At 47.0% G+C, this 19732-nt stretch overlaps 1 long non-coding RNA gene across 1 annotated transcript in view; it reads right to left on the reverse strand.

Annotated features, from left to right (window-relative positions):
• Nucleotides 1-2430: 2430 nt before the first annotated feature.
• The window catches only part of LOC139265173 (uncharacterized), a 52662-nt gene continuing 35360 nt past the window's right edge, over nucleotides 2431-19732 (reverse strand). The window contains exons 3-4 of the long non-coding RNA XR_011593490.1: nucleotides 2816-2968; nucleotides 2431-2529 (exon numbers count right to left, since the gene is read on the reverse strand). This is a non-coding gene — a long non-coding RNA (uncharacterized lncRNA). The remainder of the gene's footprint in view (nucleotides 2530-2815; nucleotides 2969-19732) is intronic.

Below are 19732 nucleotides of genomic sequence, written 5' to 3' on the forward strand. Positions count from 1 at the left end.
ATGACTCCAGCCAGTGGAGAGTTTTCCCCCTGATTCCCATTGACTTTAATTTTACTAGGGCTCCTTGATGCTACACTCGGTCAAATGCTGCCTTGATGTCAAGGGCAGTCACTCTCACCTTATCTCTGGAATTCAGCTCTTTTGCCCATGTTTGGATCAAGACTGTAATGAGGTTTGGAGCCAAGTGGTCCTGACGAGACCCAAACTGAGCTTCGGTGAGCAGATTATTGGTGAGTAAATGCCGCTTGATGTACATAATTCATTGTTGTAGCTTCACCAGATTGGCAATTCATTTTTAGATATGCTCAGCATGCTCTTTTGCACTCCTGATTCTCTCTTATTAACTTTTCAGATATGTACAAGGACTACCTGAAATGTAATTGTCTGAGGCACTGTCAATCTAAGCCACAGCTCTCTCTTTTTCTCTCATCATACAAGTCCCCTGAAGATGTGGTTAGATTTTTGGGATACATCTTCTGGCAGTAGCTTTCTAATGATTTCCCTCTGAAGAGGTAATGGTGGATATCATTATAATGGATTCAGAGCAGCATTGATTTCATGCTATAAAATGTGTGTATTATTATAGGGTGAATTTTGCAAGGTTCCACATTGTCAGTGAGTTCTTGTTCACAGTCATGCATATCGACGTTATGTTTTTGGGGTTTTACACACAGTTTGTTTCAGTTTCAGTAACCACTCCTGTAAGTAGACCTTGTGTCCCCTAACAGAGTGTGTATTTATCTGTGCCAAATCTAATAAAGTATAGCAAGATCTAGAACCTGCACATTTTTTGCATGCTTAACGCCCACCTAACGACCATTTTACTGTTGAAATGACATATAACGCCCATATATCGCCCATTTTGGCACAAAATGGAAATTGACGCCCATTTTTAGGAAACTTATCGCTGAGCGTTACTTTCCCCATGTGCTTAACACCAGGTAAAAATATTACCGCCCGCCCAATTTATTTGGGTGGAATTATCAGAATGGGCGAAATCAACGCTCATAATATCACCCAGCATTAATTTCTGCCTGGAATTAACGCCGATATTCAATATTAACACCCGCCCACATTTTGTGTCGTGAAGAGCATATTTACCGAAACTAATGCCCAACAGATCTCCCAGAGTCAATTTCACCACCTCGCACACATATCACCCACAATATCGCTCGCCCCAAAAAACGCCTACAAAAAATGGAACTGTACTGAACGAACGCCAGCGGTGTGGCTGGCATTTTTAAAACCCCACTCTTACATGAGGAGCTGATATCTGAATGATTTGCCTGAAAGAGCGTTGATGTGAGTGACAATGCTGACACACTACTGTGTGCGTGCAGTTCAGACATCAATAGTGCCCATCACCTTGGTGCCAGTTAAAGGTTACGTTGATTGATGTTAAGTTGTATTTAACCCTTTCATGTTAAGGAATCACCAGTGTGTAATGGTCCAGCTATCTGAGACAATGCGCAACAAGGTTATGTTCAATAACAAAAATTTAATACCAACATTGGTCTGAAATCATAAGTATCACAGGTAATAACACCCAACCCCTGCCCACACCCCACTTTTTCCACCATTGACGTAAATCACATGTTCAACATGTCCAGCAACACAGAATACAAAGGCAAAGCAGGAGCGTGGTCCCCAGCCCCCATACATTGCAACAAATTGCATACACCCAGATGGAGGTATAACACAGCCATCACCTGCGCACATGCACCTGACTTTCCTTCCCCTCTCCCCTTCTTCTCCCCACCTCTACCCCTTCCCCTCCTCGCTCCACGGCACCTGCCCGAGGAGCTCCTCAGGCGGTGCCTCATTGCGGGGGATAAAGGCAGATGCGGTCGTTAGATGGGTACGGGAGCGGGGGCTGCCGAGGGGGCAACATTCTGTGATGCAGAAGCAGGATCTTGGTCCCTGCTCTCATCTGTCGCTTGCAGCGGTGTTGCAGAACCTAGGGGTGGAGTGCAGCGCTCTGGGGCCACTGGGAGTCCTGTGTCAGCAGTGTTCCTGGCTATCGCATCCAGGGACTCCGCCATCCGCGGAATGTACTTGGTCATGGTGCCGGAGATGGTGGGCAGCTGTTGGGATGTGCCCCCCCCAATGCTTCGATGAGCTGATCACCAATGTCTACACTCCTCCTGGACAGCTGTACCATCTCTCCACTGTCATGTGGTTCTCGTGGCACAGACCTGCCTCATCCACGAGGCCTCCGCGGGGTCGGCGCCGTCCTGGGGACAAATGAGGTGCCCTGTGGTGAGGTGCTTGGGCCCAGTACGTCCAGAGTGGAGGCGGGAATGACCGGAGGACCACTAGATGGCCTTGGGGTGCAATGGCTTCTGGAGTGTGGCGATGGAGGTTCCTCAAAGTCCATGCTCTCATCCGTGGAGAACAGACCCAGCGGATTGACGGGCAAGAATCGGACCTCCTGAGCACCAGATGTAGTAGGATCGTCTGCCGACTCCTGCCCCGCGCCCCCACCTTCTGGCCTCTGTGGTCTTGCCTTGGCACGCGCTGCTGGCTGAGCTGCAAAACACAAATGAGGTTATTAGAGGAGAAGGGGGTGCTTGGGTGACAAGGTGAGTCCAGCGCTACACACAGCATATGCACGACAAAAGCACCACTGCTATCAAAATCATCACAGACATCACATTTCATGACCATCAACACATTTGCATTCCAATAATTTTCATTAGGCCATCATTATTTATATGACAATTTTAGAAAACATCTATCATATATCATTGTTCTGATATAAGAGGATGTAGCATCTATTGACTTTACATCACGCAATGGTGTAAGCTTTACTCACGTGGCATCACTTCAGGGTCTGCAGATGCATCTGTGGCTGTCCGGAGGTGCTTCCCCACGAGTGTGCGCACACGCTCCTCCATGTCAGTGATGTCGCTGGGGACTGGTGGCCACCCATTCGCCTCTGCACGGACCTCATTGTCGATAGCTTCTTCTGTAAAAGGTGACAGGATGACATGGCATGAGATCATTGCGTGATATCATTGCTAGGTACTGTCACAGACACTGATATAACACATAACCGACATATGTAATTATGAGTATTATAATAATTATCATTGTTTACCTAAAGACGTACACCGTGACTGCAGGCTTTGTGTCAAACATTCCCGATAAAGGTGAAAGACCTTACATCTGATGATAGTCACTCATGACTGTTACAAATCAAATTATATAAATACATAAGTACATGTAAATCAATGTAATACTCTTGCGGATCCCACAAGGTCGTTCCATCGTTTGCGGCATTGGTTGCCCTCACGCACCTCTTTGGTCGCCGACGAGACCACCTCTGCTATCTTGGTCCATATCTTTTGGTATGCCTTTGAGGTGGGCTTCCCACGTCCTCTCTGTGTCAAATCACCCTAGCGTAACTCGACTTCCTGCAGGAGGGAGGCATTTGCCTCATCCGGGAACCTCCTGGCTCTTTTGCGCCCTCCAATGTGCTCCTCTCCCACCTCACTGCTTTCTCCAGCGTCAGTCTCCACAGCGTACTGTCATGCCTCCTCCTCTCTCTCCATTGTAGGCCAAATTCAGTCAAATATGTGGCTGGTAACAGCTATTTTTTGTTTGCCTACTTGCTGTGAAGCTCTAAAGTCTCCCTCCTTTCTCCCAAAGCAGCCACACCACACTCAGAGATGCCTTCAGTCCCTCTGAGTTCCCTCTCTCTCTGTCTCCTCTTCTGCGCATGTCATGATGACCCTTGACCTTAAGAGTCACGAGAATCGAGCATTGCCATGCCGCTGCGAAGGACGGCCACACTTTACGGCAGAAGTTCAAAAAAATGTAATGTACCGCCCGTTTTATATCGGTCGCAGTAAAGCCCATTTTCAAAAGTAGAAACTAGGTGTTTTGAGAATGGGCGAGAAGCCGGCGATCTGAAAACCCTTTTTTACCACCCACATCGGAAATATCGCCCATTTTTGGCCAATAATCACAAAAGTGCAAGTTCGAGCCCTCAGGAATTAAACAGAGAAACAATGTCACCTGTATTCCAAATCATGTGCCACCGCATGATCTCCTATCACACCAAGCCTCAGGCTATAAACCAATTGACAAATTTATCTAGCATTAAACAGTAATCAGTATAAGCAGTATGTAATGTATGCACCTGTGAGTATGCTCACAGGTTTGTAGAGCTGTTGAGAGTGCATCGTCACCCCCGGCAACCAAATTTTAATTTGATTTTATATGTTTTAAAGTTTAATTTGTTTTATTGCCAGATTTAGTGTCCCCCTCCCCTTTTATAGTGGACACTTGTATTGTATGTTTTAGTGCCAAAAAAAAAGCAAAAAAAACACAAAAAAAACCCCACAAAAAAAAATCAAAAACAAAAAGGCACTTGTTTACTGTTTGTCGTGTCCCCCAGATCAGGGGGCACTGGATTTAATGAATATTTATGTTTTGCTACAAAAGAGTTTTCGAGCTGTTGATCCCCCCTTTAATAAAGGGGCACTTGATTAATGTTTATTTATTGTTTTCTACAAAAATAGTTGTAGAGCTGTTGAGAGTGCATCATTACCCCCAGCAACCAAATTTTAATTTGATTTTATATGTTTTAAAGTTTAATTTGTTTTATTGCCAGTTTTAGTGTCCCCCTCCCCTTTTATAGTGGGCACTTGTATTGTATGTTTTAGTGCCAAAAAAAAAGCAAAAAAAACCACCAAAAAACCCCCAAGAAAACAAAAACAAAAGGCACTTGTTTACTGTTTGTAGTGTCCTCCAGATCAGGGGGCACTTGATTTAATGTTTATTTATTGTTTTCTGCAAAAGAGTTGTAGAGCTGTTGATGCCATCTGGACACGCCATGGCGTACCATCTTGCCATCCGGATGAGACGGAGGTCCCTAATGGAGTGCTCTCTATGCGGGAGTCCTCCCTTTATTTATTGGGGACTTGGCTAGGAGGGTGTTGCATGTGCAATCGATCTTTAAGTCGATTCACAAACTCCCAGACCACATGCAATTTCTGCAGTCTGAAGGAGTCTGTGTTCCACATCTATGTTCAATGTGTGAGGTTGCAGCTCCTCTGTTAATATCTGAAGGGGCTGCTCCTCAAATTCTGGTTGCACTTCAGTCCCACACTCCTAATCTTTTGGCACCCTGCGCGGAGGGGAGCGGGCAGGTCCGAGGGTCTCCTCGTAGGACTGCTCCTGGGCACGGCCAAGGGGGCCATCAGCCGGTCCAGGCAGCGGGCGGTCGAGGGGGTCATTCAGCCTGACTGCCTGCCTCTCTTCTGCGGTTACCTCCGAGCCAGGGTGTCCTTGGAGATGGAGCACGCAGTGTACACCCGGTACGCTCGCGGCCTTCCGCGAGAGTTGGCCACCAGAGGGACTGGAGTGCATCGTCACCCCCGGCAACCAAATTTTAATTTGATTTTATATGTCTAAAGTTTAATTTGCTTAATTTGCCGGTTTCAGTGCCCCCCCTCCACCCCACTTTTAGTCAGGGGGCACTTGTATAATTTGTTTTTCAGTACCCTCGGGGAAAAACCCCCCCAAAAAGCAACAAAAAACAAGGGGGCACTTGTTTGAAAATGTTTGGAGTGTCCCCCGCCCCCCTCCCCCCGCTTAAGGGGAGCACTTGATTTAATTGATTTGTTTGTCTTCAACTAAAAGAGTTGTAGAGCTGTTGATACCATCTGGACATGCCATGGCGCACCATCTTGCCATCCGGAGGAGGCGGCGGTCCCCAATGGAGTGCTCTCTATGCTCTCTATGGAGTCCTCCTTTTATTTATTGGGGACTTAGCCTGGAGGGTGTTACACGTGCAATCGGTTTTTAAGTCGGTTCACGAACTCCCAGACCACATGCAATTTCTGCAGTCTGAAGGAGTCTGTGTTCCATGTCTATGTTCAATGTGCGAGGTTGCAGTCCCTCTGTCAATATCTGAAGGGGCTGCTCCTCAAATGCTGGTTGCACTTCAGTCCCACACTCCTAATCTTTGGGCACCCTGTGCGGAGGGGAGCGGGTAAGTCCGAGGGCCTTCTCGTAGGACTGCTCCTGGGCACGGCCAAGGGGGCCATCAGCCGGTCCAGGCAGCGGGCGGTCAAGGGGGTCGTTCAGCCTGACTGCCTGACTCTCTTCTGCGGTTACATCCGAGCCAGGGTGTCCCTGGAGATGGAGCACGCGGTGTCCACCGGTACGCTCGCGGCCTTCCGCGAGAGGTGGCCACCGGAGGGACTGGAGTGCATCATCACCCGCGGCAACCAAATTTTAATTTGATCTGTTTAGTGTCCAAAAGTTTAATTTGTTTGTTTGTCAGTTTTTAGTGCCCCTTTAATAACAAAATAATTGTAGAGCTGTTGATGCCGTCTGGACAAGCCATGGCGCACCATCTTGCCGTCCAGAGGAGGCGGGGGTCCCCAATGGAGTGCTCTCTTGGCCTTCCAAGAGAGGTGGGCACCGGAGGGACTGGAGTGCATTATTACCCCCGGCAACCAAAATTTAATTTGATCCTCTTCAGTCTAAAGTTTTATTGTTAATTTGTGTGTTCTAGTGTCCCTTTCATAAGGGGGCACTTGGCTTTATCGTTTTATTTTAAAATAGTTGCAGAGCTGTTGAGTTGGGAGTGGCTTAGCCTGTCACGTGATGTTCATAAGAATCAATAAAACAATTGGGTTCAGGGGATCCACGATGAGGCAGGTGGTTGTGAGCCTGGTGGATGAACTGTAATATGTAACGTGATTGTTAAACCTTTGCTAATAAACCAACTAGTTCTTAATAGCAATTGTTGCTATGAATTCTTAAGCAAAGAATCCATCAAGCAAATACATTACACGGTATATTAAAGTTTACAAACTTTACTATCCTCCTCAATATGTTAAAGCAACAAAGATGATTCTCCTGAGTTTTCCCTAACGTACAAGTGACCATTGAAACATGATCACTCACTTCTTCTGTAACAGAACCCTACCATCAAGCCACTGATTTAGCTCAGTATCTCTGCTGGCCTCAGACTGACGATTGACTGGCATAAAATCAAGCATTCAAAATCCTTTAAAATACACAGAAACAAGAGAACGTTCAAATACTGTATCCTTCATTATTACATTAGAGTGACTTCTATCTGCTGCCTTCAAAGACAGACAATACTACTGACCAAGGCTAGATCTCCTGTAGGTCAGTAAATTTGAATTGAAGAGATTGGCCATTTAAACATGCTAACATGATGAAGCATGCTGTTAAATGGGTCTCCATTCAAATACAAAGACACCTCTCGCACTGACCAAATTGAATAAAATGGCATCTGATGCATCTGAATAGATCATTATTCCATCCAGATTGTAATGCATATTTCTGTAGCTCAGAGAAACCAATGTTTACGCTGCAGTAATATTGTGGACAGCATTAAAAGGAACCAATAGATGGATGATCTGACACAGATAAAAAAAATCTTCAATCTTGTCACAATTGGAAAATCATTACTTTCATGGGGCTTTGTAAAATATGCATTGTAACTTTTCATATGAACTTTCAGCTAGGCCCAAGTAATGTAAATTTTAAATAAAATGCTGTTGCAGTCTGGAAATAACTTTTCTCTTTCTTAGAATTGCAGTTGAAGCATTAAACAATGTTGACTTGAGTTAGCAATTAGCTTCAAGCAACACGTTGATGTTATTGCCTATAAACAACATCTAATCAGGTCTAAGTTGTCTGACTAGCATTTCAGTTGTATGAAATTACATTATGTGCATATTTGCCATTGTGAGAGGAAACAGAGCTCATTATCTGTGATTCACTATTGAGGAGGTGTCATACCCGATGGAAATTTCAAAAGCCTTGTCTTCAGATATGACCTAGTAACTATCTCTCCAAATAGCAATGGGCTGCAATGCATACCCCTTTGGGTGACAGAAATAATAATTATAAATACCAACCTTGAGAAAGAACCAGTGAATTCTGTAAAGGAGCAGGCCAATTGTGAATGGTTTCGTTTGATCTGAGATGATTGACATCTATGTGCACAGCGACCTCTCAGGCCGAGTTATATCCTACAGAGAGTTGACCATTTCTTCAGTTCAATTTTAATTATTTTGAAGTCAATGCCATGCTCTATGGGGAAGTCACTGCTCCTGTGGACAAACATCAGATTAGGAAGGCTTGCAATTTATTGGGCCGTGTAACACGTTCTGGAGAATATACAAGGGAATATGATTTTAATTAATCAACTATACAGATCAAATCTTACTCTCCAAACCCATTTCCCATTTGTGCTAGTGTTTTTCTTCTCATTGAATCATTAACAATATTTGGCAGACACATGGGGAGGTCATGGGACATGGGGAAATATTAGGTGAGCTGCCAGAACAGGTTGGGAAAGGCAGGGTTGACTGCACATTACAGTGGCAATCCCCAGACATTTAACATTTACAGCTGGTTTACTACCAGGCTTCAACATTTTCAAAGTGACATATGACAGTCAACCCTTCTAAAATGAATGTCCTTTCTTTACACACCTAGAGAATCTCACAAACAAGAAGATGCATATTCAGAAGAGCAAGTTAGCATGTCGAAGTTCAGCAGCTCCTGACTCAGCATCCCTATTTTTATCACGGCATCTTATGTACTCCAACACCAGCCCCGATACATTTGGGAGAATGCAACTAACAAAGTCAGAGGAACTACCCACTAGGTGAAGCACTGAGCACTTGTGAGCAGAAGGAATTGGGAGAGGAATAGGAGGAGATTGCCATTACTTCACAAAGTGGAGAAAAGACTGCCCTTGGTTGAGAAACCTAGGAACCTACATTTCCAGGACACAGTCTTCAAAAGAGCCATGATAAGTGAGCACTGATCTCATGTGCAGGCTGTGGAAACTGTTGCCATGTATATGGTGGAGATGGTGGATATGTTGGAAGAGTCCAATACCTACGTCTGCAAAACCATACAGGAAGTATGCCAGGCTATGAAGAACCCCTGCACAATGTTACAGTCCAGGGTATATCTGCAACAAGGAATCTGGAAGAGTTTCTAAGGACAATAGTGGCTTCCAGAGTGGCAGCTGCAACTGCTTCAGTAGATGCCTTGTGGGATAGTCTTAAATAGGACCATTTCACAGGGATTCCAGTATTTAATTGGAACCACGCTGACCGTTAGACCCACTGAGCCCATCGCCAGCACTAGTGAGCTGCAAGGAGTGGTAACAATGTACCTGTTTGCTAGGGTAATGATAATCAGGCCCCGACCTGCGTGAGAACACCAGCAGCTGGTCGGGGCATAAAAGGAGCGGAGGTGCAGCGGCCCCGGGAGCAGCGTGGAGGCGTACTACTTCGGGAAGCAGCACGAGCTGGTGCAGGAGGGCGACGGCAACAACGAGTGACGTCATCAAGGTCCAGGTCGGTGATTGGAGCGTGGGCAGATACAGCAGGAGTGGCGAGATCGGGGCGAAGGAGCGGTGAGAGGGACGTGATCGGAGCCCAGGAGAGGAGTGAGTTCGGAGCCAGGGCCAGCCCACACTGCGATATGTGTGCGCACTAGGTCCGTGCAGCAGAGCTGGTCTCCAATCGTCTTGGTTAATCCTTGCCACTGGACCAAGACCTAGCTCTGTCAAGCCCATGTGGTGGCTGGTGTGCAACGGTCACCACACGTTAAAAAAATCCACACACAGGCATCTTCCACCCCTCAGGATGTAGTTCAGGACCTAGAATATTAGGTCCTTCATTGAAATACCTGTGAACTCAACCTTTTTTGGCGTGGAAGCAAGTCATCCTCGCTTCAAGGGACTACCTATGACGATGAGACATCTTTCCAGTGTCTTTTAATGCCAGTACATGAAGAAACAATTGGCACTTATATAGCACCTTTCACACCCTCAGAACATCCTTAAGCAATTCACAATTAAATAATTGCTTTTAAAGTCTCGTCACTGTCGTTTTGTAGATAAATATGGCAGCCAATGTGAGCACATTCAGATTTTAAGATTTCAGTGGCCTGTTCGATTATGATTCAAGTTGCTCCATAGGCCTCATTATATCTGTTGTCGTCTCTGAATGCTAATGTCTAATAGTAATAATCAGCCAAGATTACAGGGGATTTATTTTTTTAATTCCTTCTCAGGATGTGTCAAGGCCGGCATTTATTGTCCATCCCAAGTTGCCCTTGAGAAGGTGGTGATCAGTCGTCTTCCTGACCCGCTGCAGTCCGTGTGGTGAAGGTGCTCCCACAATCCTGTTAAGGAGGGAGTTCCAGGACTTTGACCCAGCGATGATGAAGGAATGGTGATATATGTCCAAGTCAGGATGGTGAGTGACTTGGAGGGGAACTTGGAGGTGCTGGTGTTCCCATGCACCTGTTGGCTATGTCCTTTTAGGTGGTGGAGATTACGGTTTTGGGAATTGCTGCCAAAACAGCCTTGACGAGTTGCTGCAGTGCATCATGTAGATAGTGTATACTTTAGCCACAGTACAACGGTGGAGGGAGTAGATGTTTAAATCAGTAGATGGGGTGCCGATCAAGCAGACGCCGTTGTCCTGGAACGTATTAAACTTCCTGACTGCCATTGCAGCTGCACCCATCCAGGCAAGTGGTGAGTATTCCATCACACCCCTGAGTTGTGCCTTGTAGGTGGTAGAGAGGCTGTGGAGAGCCTTCTAATGGTTGATGAGCTAATAATGATTGACAAGCTCAGTATAACCCATGAAATATGTATCTACAGGTTGGAGTGAGAGTGGCCTCATTCTCATTTCCTCCTCACTTTCCTCTTCCATCTTTTCAACATCCTCCCCTTCGAAACAAAGAAATAGGTATCCCTATAGAGAAATCCATTATTATTGTTTGTTCTCACTGTAACTTGCAGGAGAATTGTGTAGGTCAGCGGCAGTTAATAAAATCCAAAAATCGCTGTTCTACCAGTATCTGAGAGAGCTACAAGTTGGAGGAGAATTTTCCAACAACCGCAGCCTCCACTCATCACCTTACTACCGGCAGGAATGAGATTGAACAGTTTACATTATTCCCTTTCTGGGCTAGAGAAGTTGATTGGCATTGTATTAACAATTATCACGTCATTAGAAGATGAATCTGGACTGTAAAGTTCCAGCCCAAACTTTCTTTAATGTTTAATGGGCAATTAATCTGCAAATCCAGAAAGTTCTTAAAATGAACAGGGAGGCTAAGGACGAGATGCCATTTGTGCGAAGCAAACAGCGGAGTGGCTTAAATCAATCCTCAAATTCTGGAAATTTGTAACTCACGGCATATCTCTTAATCCCCTGAATTTTTGACCGATTTACACATTAATAATGGTGTACGTCATTAACACACTGTTATTTTTGCAGCAAGATCCGGCCCATTATTTTTGTATCCAAGAATATGCAAGTTAAATGTTCCATGATCAAAAAGAACAGATGTACGATTGTGTTAGAAATCCTGATTGGAGGAGCTGCTCGTGAACGCATTTATGATGTTGTTAAACAAGGCAGCGCGAGCAGTGCTTTACCACACCATGATAAAAACAGGAAATCCTCCAGGCTTTAGAACACTGCTAATTTTTTTCAGCTCGATTCAGTTGATGTACAATTGCCGAGAAAGACCCCTTCTAAATGCACATGTAACATCATGAAATCGTTTTTATTGAACTCAAATTATAATTTTCCAAAATGCACCTTAAAAATACAAATGCAGTTTACACATATAAGCTCATCAAAAATGATACAGAATTACACTTGATCACAAGACACATTGTGGCCAAAATTGGCCTTTTCCGAAAGGCCCATAAGCACCTCCGGGAGCTGCTGATGGGGCGATAAAAACTTTTTGCCCAGAGGCAGGCAATGGAAGCGATCCGGCCGGAATTGACCCCGGCATGACGGCGGCAAAAACGGGTTTGCGCGGCTTCCCTTACTTATCGCCCCGGTCAATGGCGCACATGGCGATGACATCATTGCCGACTCCTTATCGCCCCACGCCGATCCCTTATCGCCCAGTGGGGGAATTTGCCCAAGGGAGCGAGGATGGTTGGTGGGGGGGGGGGCAGTGCCACCGACAGCTTTGTGGGTCACAAAGCTGTTGTGGCTGGGGCGTCCTGGCTGCGCTTAAAGGGGAGGGTCCCGCGCCGCGGCCAGCATCTTTTTTTTTGTCAGCCGACTTTGCAGTTGGCATAACAATGGCAAATGTTGGTTCGGCTGGGCCACCGACAGGTAGCTTGGCATCCCCATTGGCCTGGCTGAAACCCTCCCTGGGGGGTCCAGTGGGCACCACGGATGTGGCTTCAGAGTTCACAGCGGCCCTGCCCTTTAAACGCCCCCGTCCCACTCCAAGAGCGCCCTGATGGTTTTTTTAAGTTAAAGTGCCCAATTCCGAGGCTCCTACCACTAGATGAAAAAAAATCATTTAATTTGAATTAAGCATCCCAAACCGAGCAAGAGGCAATTTCGCCCCCTTTTTGTCAAGTCTAAATAAATACACATGACAATGGATCTCATGCTGCACAGAATGGTAAAATTAGGCACAACTACTGAGACAGAGGCTGCAACTTCACCTATCGAGGCGGGATCAGTGTGGCCGAGGTAGGTGGCAGACTGCGACTCCGTTCCTGGCTCCATGCCGGCTTCCCCCACGACTTTCCCCGATGGGGTTTGTTAAGCCCACCCTGCAAGGTTCCCGGCCAATTAAAAGGAAGTGGGTCTGATGGCATCATTTGATGATGCATCATCAGCCAGTTTCCTTAAAGGGTCCATATCGAGATTTATTTTGACAGTCGTGCTGTCAGTGTTCTGTAGCATTGAGATGCTGCAAACACTGAGAAGCACTGCACAGAGGTGCGCGGCTGCACCCAGGCTCTCCCATGGCTTCCTCCATATGCTTATGGAGGGAGTCACAGCATGCAGGAGGTCCTCTTCCCTTCCAATGGGTGGAAGAGACCTCCCCAGGATACCAACGCAGCCTGGTTACACATTGCACAGGAGGGCACAAGCAGGAATGTTGTCAGGATGACCTAGCTGCAGTGGCGCAAACCTTTTAATGATCTCAATAGATCAAGAAACGTTACTGCAAAGCTACACTCAACCTCATCCTGCTGTGCCACTCATCACATTCCCATTACTCTGCCTTCCTTATCCTACTCGTGCACATCTTTACTCACACCAACTTACCTTGCACCTCCACCCATCCCTCACTCTCTATCTACATTATCATATCCCATCACCCTTATCCTTGTCCAATCAAACCACCTAACAACACACTAGAGACTTTTGGCCAATGTTCAAGTAGAGTTTTTGCTAATGTGTTGTCAAACATTGAAATCTTTATTTTTAACACTTTGCCTTCTTGGACAGATTTGTGTGCACCTTTGGAAGTGGCTTAGTGAGTTGTATTGAATGGTGAGACATAAGGGTACCTCCCACAATGGTAATGAGTGTGAGAGGAATGGGTTGGACATTGTAGGAATGCTTTATGGTGTTGGTGTGGGATGGTGCCAACCTGGCACATCATATGGCAGCCAGGGTGTACAGCGTCAAGTGAAGTAAATGTAGCCATGGTGCTGATGGCTTGTGTCCTGTGTAGCATCAGGTGATTGCGGAGAAGGTTGGTGTTGTTGATGGTGCTGTGGGTGTGCCTGGTGATGCTGGTATGTTTAGTGATGTTGGTGTTGGCGCTGATCGTGGTGGGATTCTGAGGACCAAGCTGATATTTTTTCAAGGGCACCGATGCTGGTGGAATAGATAACAGCTGAAGTTGAGATGACAGAAGCAATCTGTTAATGGAGAGATAGGTTGTTCCAAGGAAGTGACAGTGGATAGAGAGTTAACGCCAAACACTTCCAACCTGCGTAAAGCTCAAAAGTGTCTTCCGAATCCTGAAGGCTCCAGCTTCTAGAATAGACTGGCAAATGATACTTAAAGGGTTGATGGTGGATAGGCAATGGCAAACATTTAAAGATCACATGGATGAACTTCAGCAATTGTACATCCCTATCTGGAGTAAAAATAAAACGGGGAAGGTGGCTCAACCGTGGCTAACAAGGGAAATTAAGGATAGTGTTAAATCCAAGGAAGAGGCATATAAATTGGCCAGAAAAAGCAGCAAACCTGAGGACTGGGAGAAATTTAGAATTCAGCAGAGGAGGACAAAGTGTTTAATTAGGAGGGGGCAAATAGAGTATGAAAGCAAGATTGCAGGGAATGTAAAAACTGACCGCAAAAGCTTCTATAGATATGTGAAGAGAAAAAGATTAGTGAAGACAAACGTTGGTCCCTTGCAGTCAGAATCCGGTGAATTTATAATGGGGAACAAAGAAATGGCAGACCAGTTGAACAAATACTTTGGTTCTGTCTTCACGAAGGAAAACACAAATAACCTTCCGGAAGCACTAGGAGACCGAGGGTTTAGTGAGAAGAAGGACCTGAAGGATATCCTTATTAGCTGGGAAATTGTGTTAAGGAAATTGATGGGATTGAAGGCCCATAAATCCCTGGGGCCTGATAGTCTGCATCCCAGAGTATTTAAGGAAGTGGCCCTAGAAATAGTGGATGCATTGGTGATCATTTTCCAACAGTCTATCAACTCTGCATCAGTTCCTATGGACTGGAGGATAGCTAAAGTAACACCACTTTTTAAAAAAGGGAGACAGAGAGAAAGCGGGTAATTATAGATCGGGTAGCCTGACATCAGTAGTGGGGAAAATGTTGGAATCAATCATTAAGAATGAAATAGCAACGCATTTGGAAAGCAGTGACAGGATCGATCCAAGTCAACATGGATTTATGAAAGGGAAATCATGCTTGACAAATCTTCTCGAATTTTTTGAGGATGTAACTAGTAGAGTGGACAAGAGAGAACCAGTGGATGTGGTGTATTTGGACTTTCAAAAGGCTTTTGACAAGGTCTCACACAAGAGATTGGTGTGCAAAATTAAAGCACATGGTATTGGGAGTAATGTACTGACATGGATAGAGAACTGGTTGGCAGACAGGAAGTAGAGAGTCGGGATAAATGGGTCCTTTTAAGAATGGCAGGCAGTGACTAGTGGGGTGCCGCAGGGCTCAGTGCTGGGACCCCAGCTATTTACAATATACATTAATGATTTGGATGAAGGAATTGAGAGTAATATCTCCAAGTTTGCAAATGACACTAAACTGGGTGGTGGTGTGAGCTGTGAGGAGGATGCTAAGAGGCTGCAGGGTGACTTGGACAGATTAGGTGAGTGAGCAAATACATGGCAGTTGCATTACAATGTTGATAAATGTGAGGTTATCCACTTTGGGGGCAAAAACACGAAGGCAGAATATTATCTGAATGGCAGCAGATTAGGAAAAGGGTATAATGTCCTTACACAATACCACAAATCCACACGAGGCACATTCTATGGACAAGGTCACTCCATGACCTGAACCTTTATTCACAGGACCAAGAAGTGATGACCCTGCGTGGGACCTCCCTTTATATACCTGGATGACCAGGTGAGGAGTGTCTCCCACAAGTTCACCCCCTGTGGTCAAGGTGTGCATTTCTTACATATATACAGTATTGCAGTGTTGTTACATACAGGTTACATACATGACATCACCTCCCCCTCAACATCTTATTGGGATCATAGGTTAAGTCTCTCGGGTGGTCTGCGCTCTCTCGTGGAGCGCCGCAGTTGGGGCTTTGGTTGTTGAGCCTTGGTATGCGTGTCTGTCACCTGTGGTGATTCCGGCCTGTCCGGGCTGACCGCAGGGACTGTGAATGCTGCCAAATGTTCTTGTTGCTCGTTCCTTGGTGGAGATGTGAATACCATCTCATGATCTTCCTCAGGTTCCTCAGTGTCCATGCTGAACCTTTTTTTTACTTGGTCCAGATGCTTGCGGCATATCTGCCCATTGTTAAGTTTAACCACTATGACCCTATTCCCCTCTTTGTCTATTACAGTACCCTCAAGCCATTTGGGCCCCAAAGCGTGATTGAGAACAAATACGGGGTCATCAATTTCTATACATCTCCCCCTTGAATTTCGGTCATGGTACTCATTTTGGGACTGGCGCTTGCCCTCAACAATGTCGGACAGGACTGGATGAATGAGGGACAGCCGAGTTTTGAGTGTTCATTTCATGAGTAGCTCCGGGGGCGGGACCCCAGTGAACGAGCGCGGTCGGGACCTATAGGCCAGCAGGAGGCACGATAGGCGGCATTGAAGTGAGGGTCCTTGAATCCGGAGCATGCTTTGTTTTATGATTTGGACCGCACGTTCCGCTTGGCCATTGGAGGCCGGCTTGAACGGTGCTGACCTGACATGGTTAATGCCATTACCCGACATGAACTCCCGGAATTTGTAGCTTGTGAAACATGGGCCATTATCGCTAACAAGGATGTCTGGCAAGCCGTGGGTCACAAAGACCGCACGCAGACTCTCCACGGTGGTGGATGTCGTGCACGAATTCAAAATGATGCACTTGATCCATTTCGAGTACGCATCAACCACAATGAGAAACATTTTTCCCATGAACGGGCCCGCGTAGTCTACATGAATATGAAACCATGGCCTGGTGGGCCAAGGCCACGGGCTGAGCGGGGCCTCCCTGGGGGCATTACCTAGCTGGGAACACATCGTGCACCTGCGAACACTGTGTTCCAGGTCTGAATCAATTCCCGGCCACCACACATGTGACCGGGCAATGGCTTTCATCAGCACGATGCCTGGGTGCTCGCTGTGGAGTTCCCTGATGAATGCTTCCTTGCCCCTCTGGGGCATGACTACCCGGCTGCCCCATAGTAGGCAGTCGGCTTGGATGGAGAGCTCATCCAGCCGTCTGTGAAACGGTCTGACCTCCTCAGGGCATGCTCCGTGTGCGGGCGCCCAATCCCCAGTCAGGACACATTTCTTAATCAGGGATAGGAGGGGATCTCTGTTGGTCCAGATTTTGATCTGGCGGGCTGTGATGGGGGAGCCTGCACTGTCAAAGGCATCGACAGCCATGACCATCTCAGCGCTTTGCTCCACTGCCCCCTCAGTGTTGGCCAGTGGAAGTCTGCTGAGCGCATCAGCGCAGTTTTCGGCGCCAGGCCGGTGCCGGATGGTGTAGTTATACGCAGCCAGCGTGAGAGCCCATCGCTGTATGCGAGCTGACGCATTGGCATTGATAGCCTTGCTGTCTGACAGCAGGGATATTAACGGCTTGTGGTCCATTTCTAATTCGAACCTCCTGCCAAAAAGGTACTGATGAATCTTTTTCACCCCATAGACACATGCGTGTGCTTCCTACTCTACCATCCCATATCCCCGTTCAACTTGAGAGACCGACCTGGAGGCATAAGCCACAGATTGTAGTTGGCCCTTAGCGTTACTCTGCTGCAACACGCATCCAGCCCCATAGGACAATGCATCACATGTCAGAACCAATTTCTTACGGGGGTCGTACAGGGTCAACAACTTATTTGAACAAAATAGATTCCGCACCCGATTGAAAGTCCGTTCCTGACAGTCCTCCCAAAACCAATTGCAACCCTTACACAGGAGCACGTGTAGCAGCTCCAACAATGTGCTTAAGTTCGGCAGGAAGTTCCCGAAATAGTTCAAGAGTCGCAGAAATGGACGCAACTCCGATGTGTTGCAGGGCCTGGGCGCTCGTCGAATCGCCTCTGTTTAGGATTCGGTAGGCCGAATCCCGTCTGCAGCAACCCTCCTGCCCAGAAACTCGACCTCGGGAGCCAAAAACACACAGACTTCTTGAGTCGCAGGCCAACGCGGTCCAGTCAGCGTAGCACCTTCTCCAGGTTGTGGAGGTGTTCCTCACTGTCACGACCGGTGATGAGGATGTCGTCCTGAAATACGATCATTCCGGGAATGGATTTGAGCAGGTTTTTCATGTTTCTTTGAAAAATCGCGGCCGCTGACCGAATGCCAAATGGACACCTGTTGTAAACAAACAGTCCCTTGTGCGTGGTGATGGTGGTCAGTAGTTTAGATTCGTCGGCCAGTTCTTGGGTCATGTAGGCTGAAGTGAGGTCCAACTTGGTGAACAGCTTGCCGCCTGCCAGTGTGGCAAAAAGCTCCTCTGCTCTCGGGAGCGGGTATTGGTCTTGTAGGGACACCCGGTTGATAGTGACCTTGTAGTCGCCACAGATCCTCCCCGAGCCATCCGCTTTTAGGATGGGGATGATGGAGCTTGCCCAGTCGCTGAATTCAACGTGCGAGTTGATGCCCTCTCTCAGCAACCTGTTCAACTCGCTCTCAATTTTCTCCCGCATCACATACGGCACAGCTCTGGCTTTGTGGTGCACTGGTCTGGCATCCAGGGTGATGCGTATCACTACTTTGGTAACGTGAATGTCCCGATGCCAGGTTGAAATAGTGACTCAAATTGCTGTAGGACTTGTGAGCATAAACTTCGCTCCACAGATGACATGGCGTGCACATCCCACCATTTCCAGTTCATCTCAGCTAACCAGCTCCTCCCCAACTGTGTGGGACCATTGCCCAGGACAATCCAGAGCGGCAGCCGGTTCACTGATCCATTGTGTGTGACCGCCAACATTGCACTGCCTAGCACTGGAATGATTTCTTTGGTGTATGTCCGTAATTGCATCTCAATGCGTTCTAGTTTGGGTCTGCTGGCTTTGAGTGGCCACAGCTTTTCGAATTATTGAACATTCATGAGTGACTGGCTGGCCCCCGTGTCCAGCTCCATGCGTACCGGGATGCCATTTAATAGGACTTTCATCATCATAGGTCGCGTTTTGGTATATGAGTTGTGAATGTTTGCCACATGAACCCGCTGAACTTCAGCGTCCATTGATTTGCCCCAAGCATCATCCTGCCTCGCAGACCCCTCATCTGGTTCATTCACCTCGTATATTAGCCTGGTTACAGGCTTTCTGCACATTCTGACTCAATGGCCACTGAGGTTACATTTCTGCAGACGAACTGTTGAAACCTGCAAGTCTTGGCAGCATGTCTGCTCCCACACCTCCAGCATGAACTGAGATTCACATTGTTGTGAACAAAAGAGCTGTTACAAGGCATTCCTCACTGATTGTCCCTTTGACTGCTCTTGAGCACCCTGTCAGTGGGTGTCAATGGCCTCATCCCTGGCCGCATTGTCCACTGGGGGGTTGTAAATGTCCGTTCAGCCTGCCATTGTCTCTGCTGGAGACTTACTCTTGGGTCTATTGCTGCCTGGGGTGTGTTGAACTGCCCTTGCCTGCCTGCGGGGCTTTGTGTCACATTTATGATATTGACTCCCTGATCCATCGCCATGTTGGAGGCAGAATTGCATGCGTATATTATCTTGGTTTCCTCCACCCCCGTCATAAAAGTCTGAGCCATCAACGCCGCCGCTTTCAAGGTCAAGTCCTTGGTCTCAATTAACTTTCTGAAAATCCCAGCACGACTGATGCCCTCAATAAAGAAATCCCTTAGCATCTCCCCCCTGCAGGCATCTGTGAACTTACCAAGGCTGGCCAAGCGCCGGAGGTCCGCAATGAAATCCAGTATGTTCTGTCCTTCCCGACGTCGGTAGGTATAGAATCTGTGTCGGGCCATGTGTATGCTGCTTACCGGTTTGAGGTGCTCACCGATTAGTTTGCTGAGCTCTTCAAAGGTTTTGTCCGCCGGCTTCTCGAGTGCTAGCAGGTCTTTCATGAACGCGTAAGTCTTAGGTCCACAGCTGGTCAGTAGATGAGCCCTTCGCTTGTCGGCCGCTGCATCTCCCAGCCAGTCCTTCGTGACAAAACTCTGCTGAAGCCTCCCAATGAAATCGGCCCAGTCCTTACCAACACAGTA

The sequence above is a fragment of the Pristiophorus japonicus genome, chromosome 6, assembly GCF_044704955.1.
Source record: "Pristiophorus japonicus isolate sPriJap1 chromosome 6, sPriJap1.hap1, whole genome shotgun sequence".
Classification (NCBI taxonomy): domain Eukaryota; kingdom Metazoa; phylum Chordata; class Chondrichthyes; family Pristiophoridae; genus Pristiophorus; species Pristiophorus japonicus.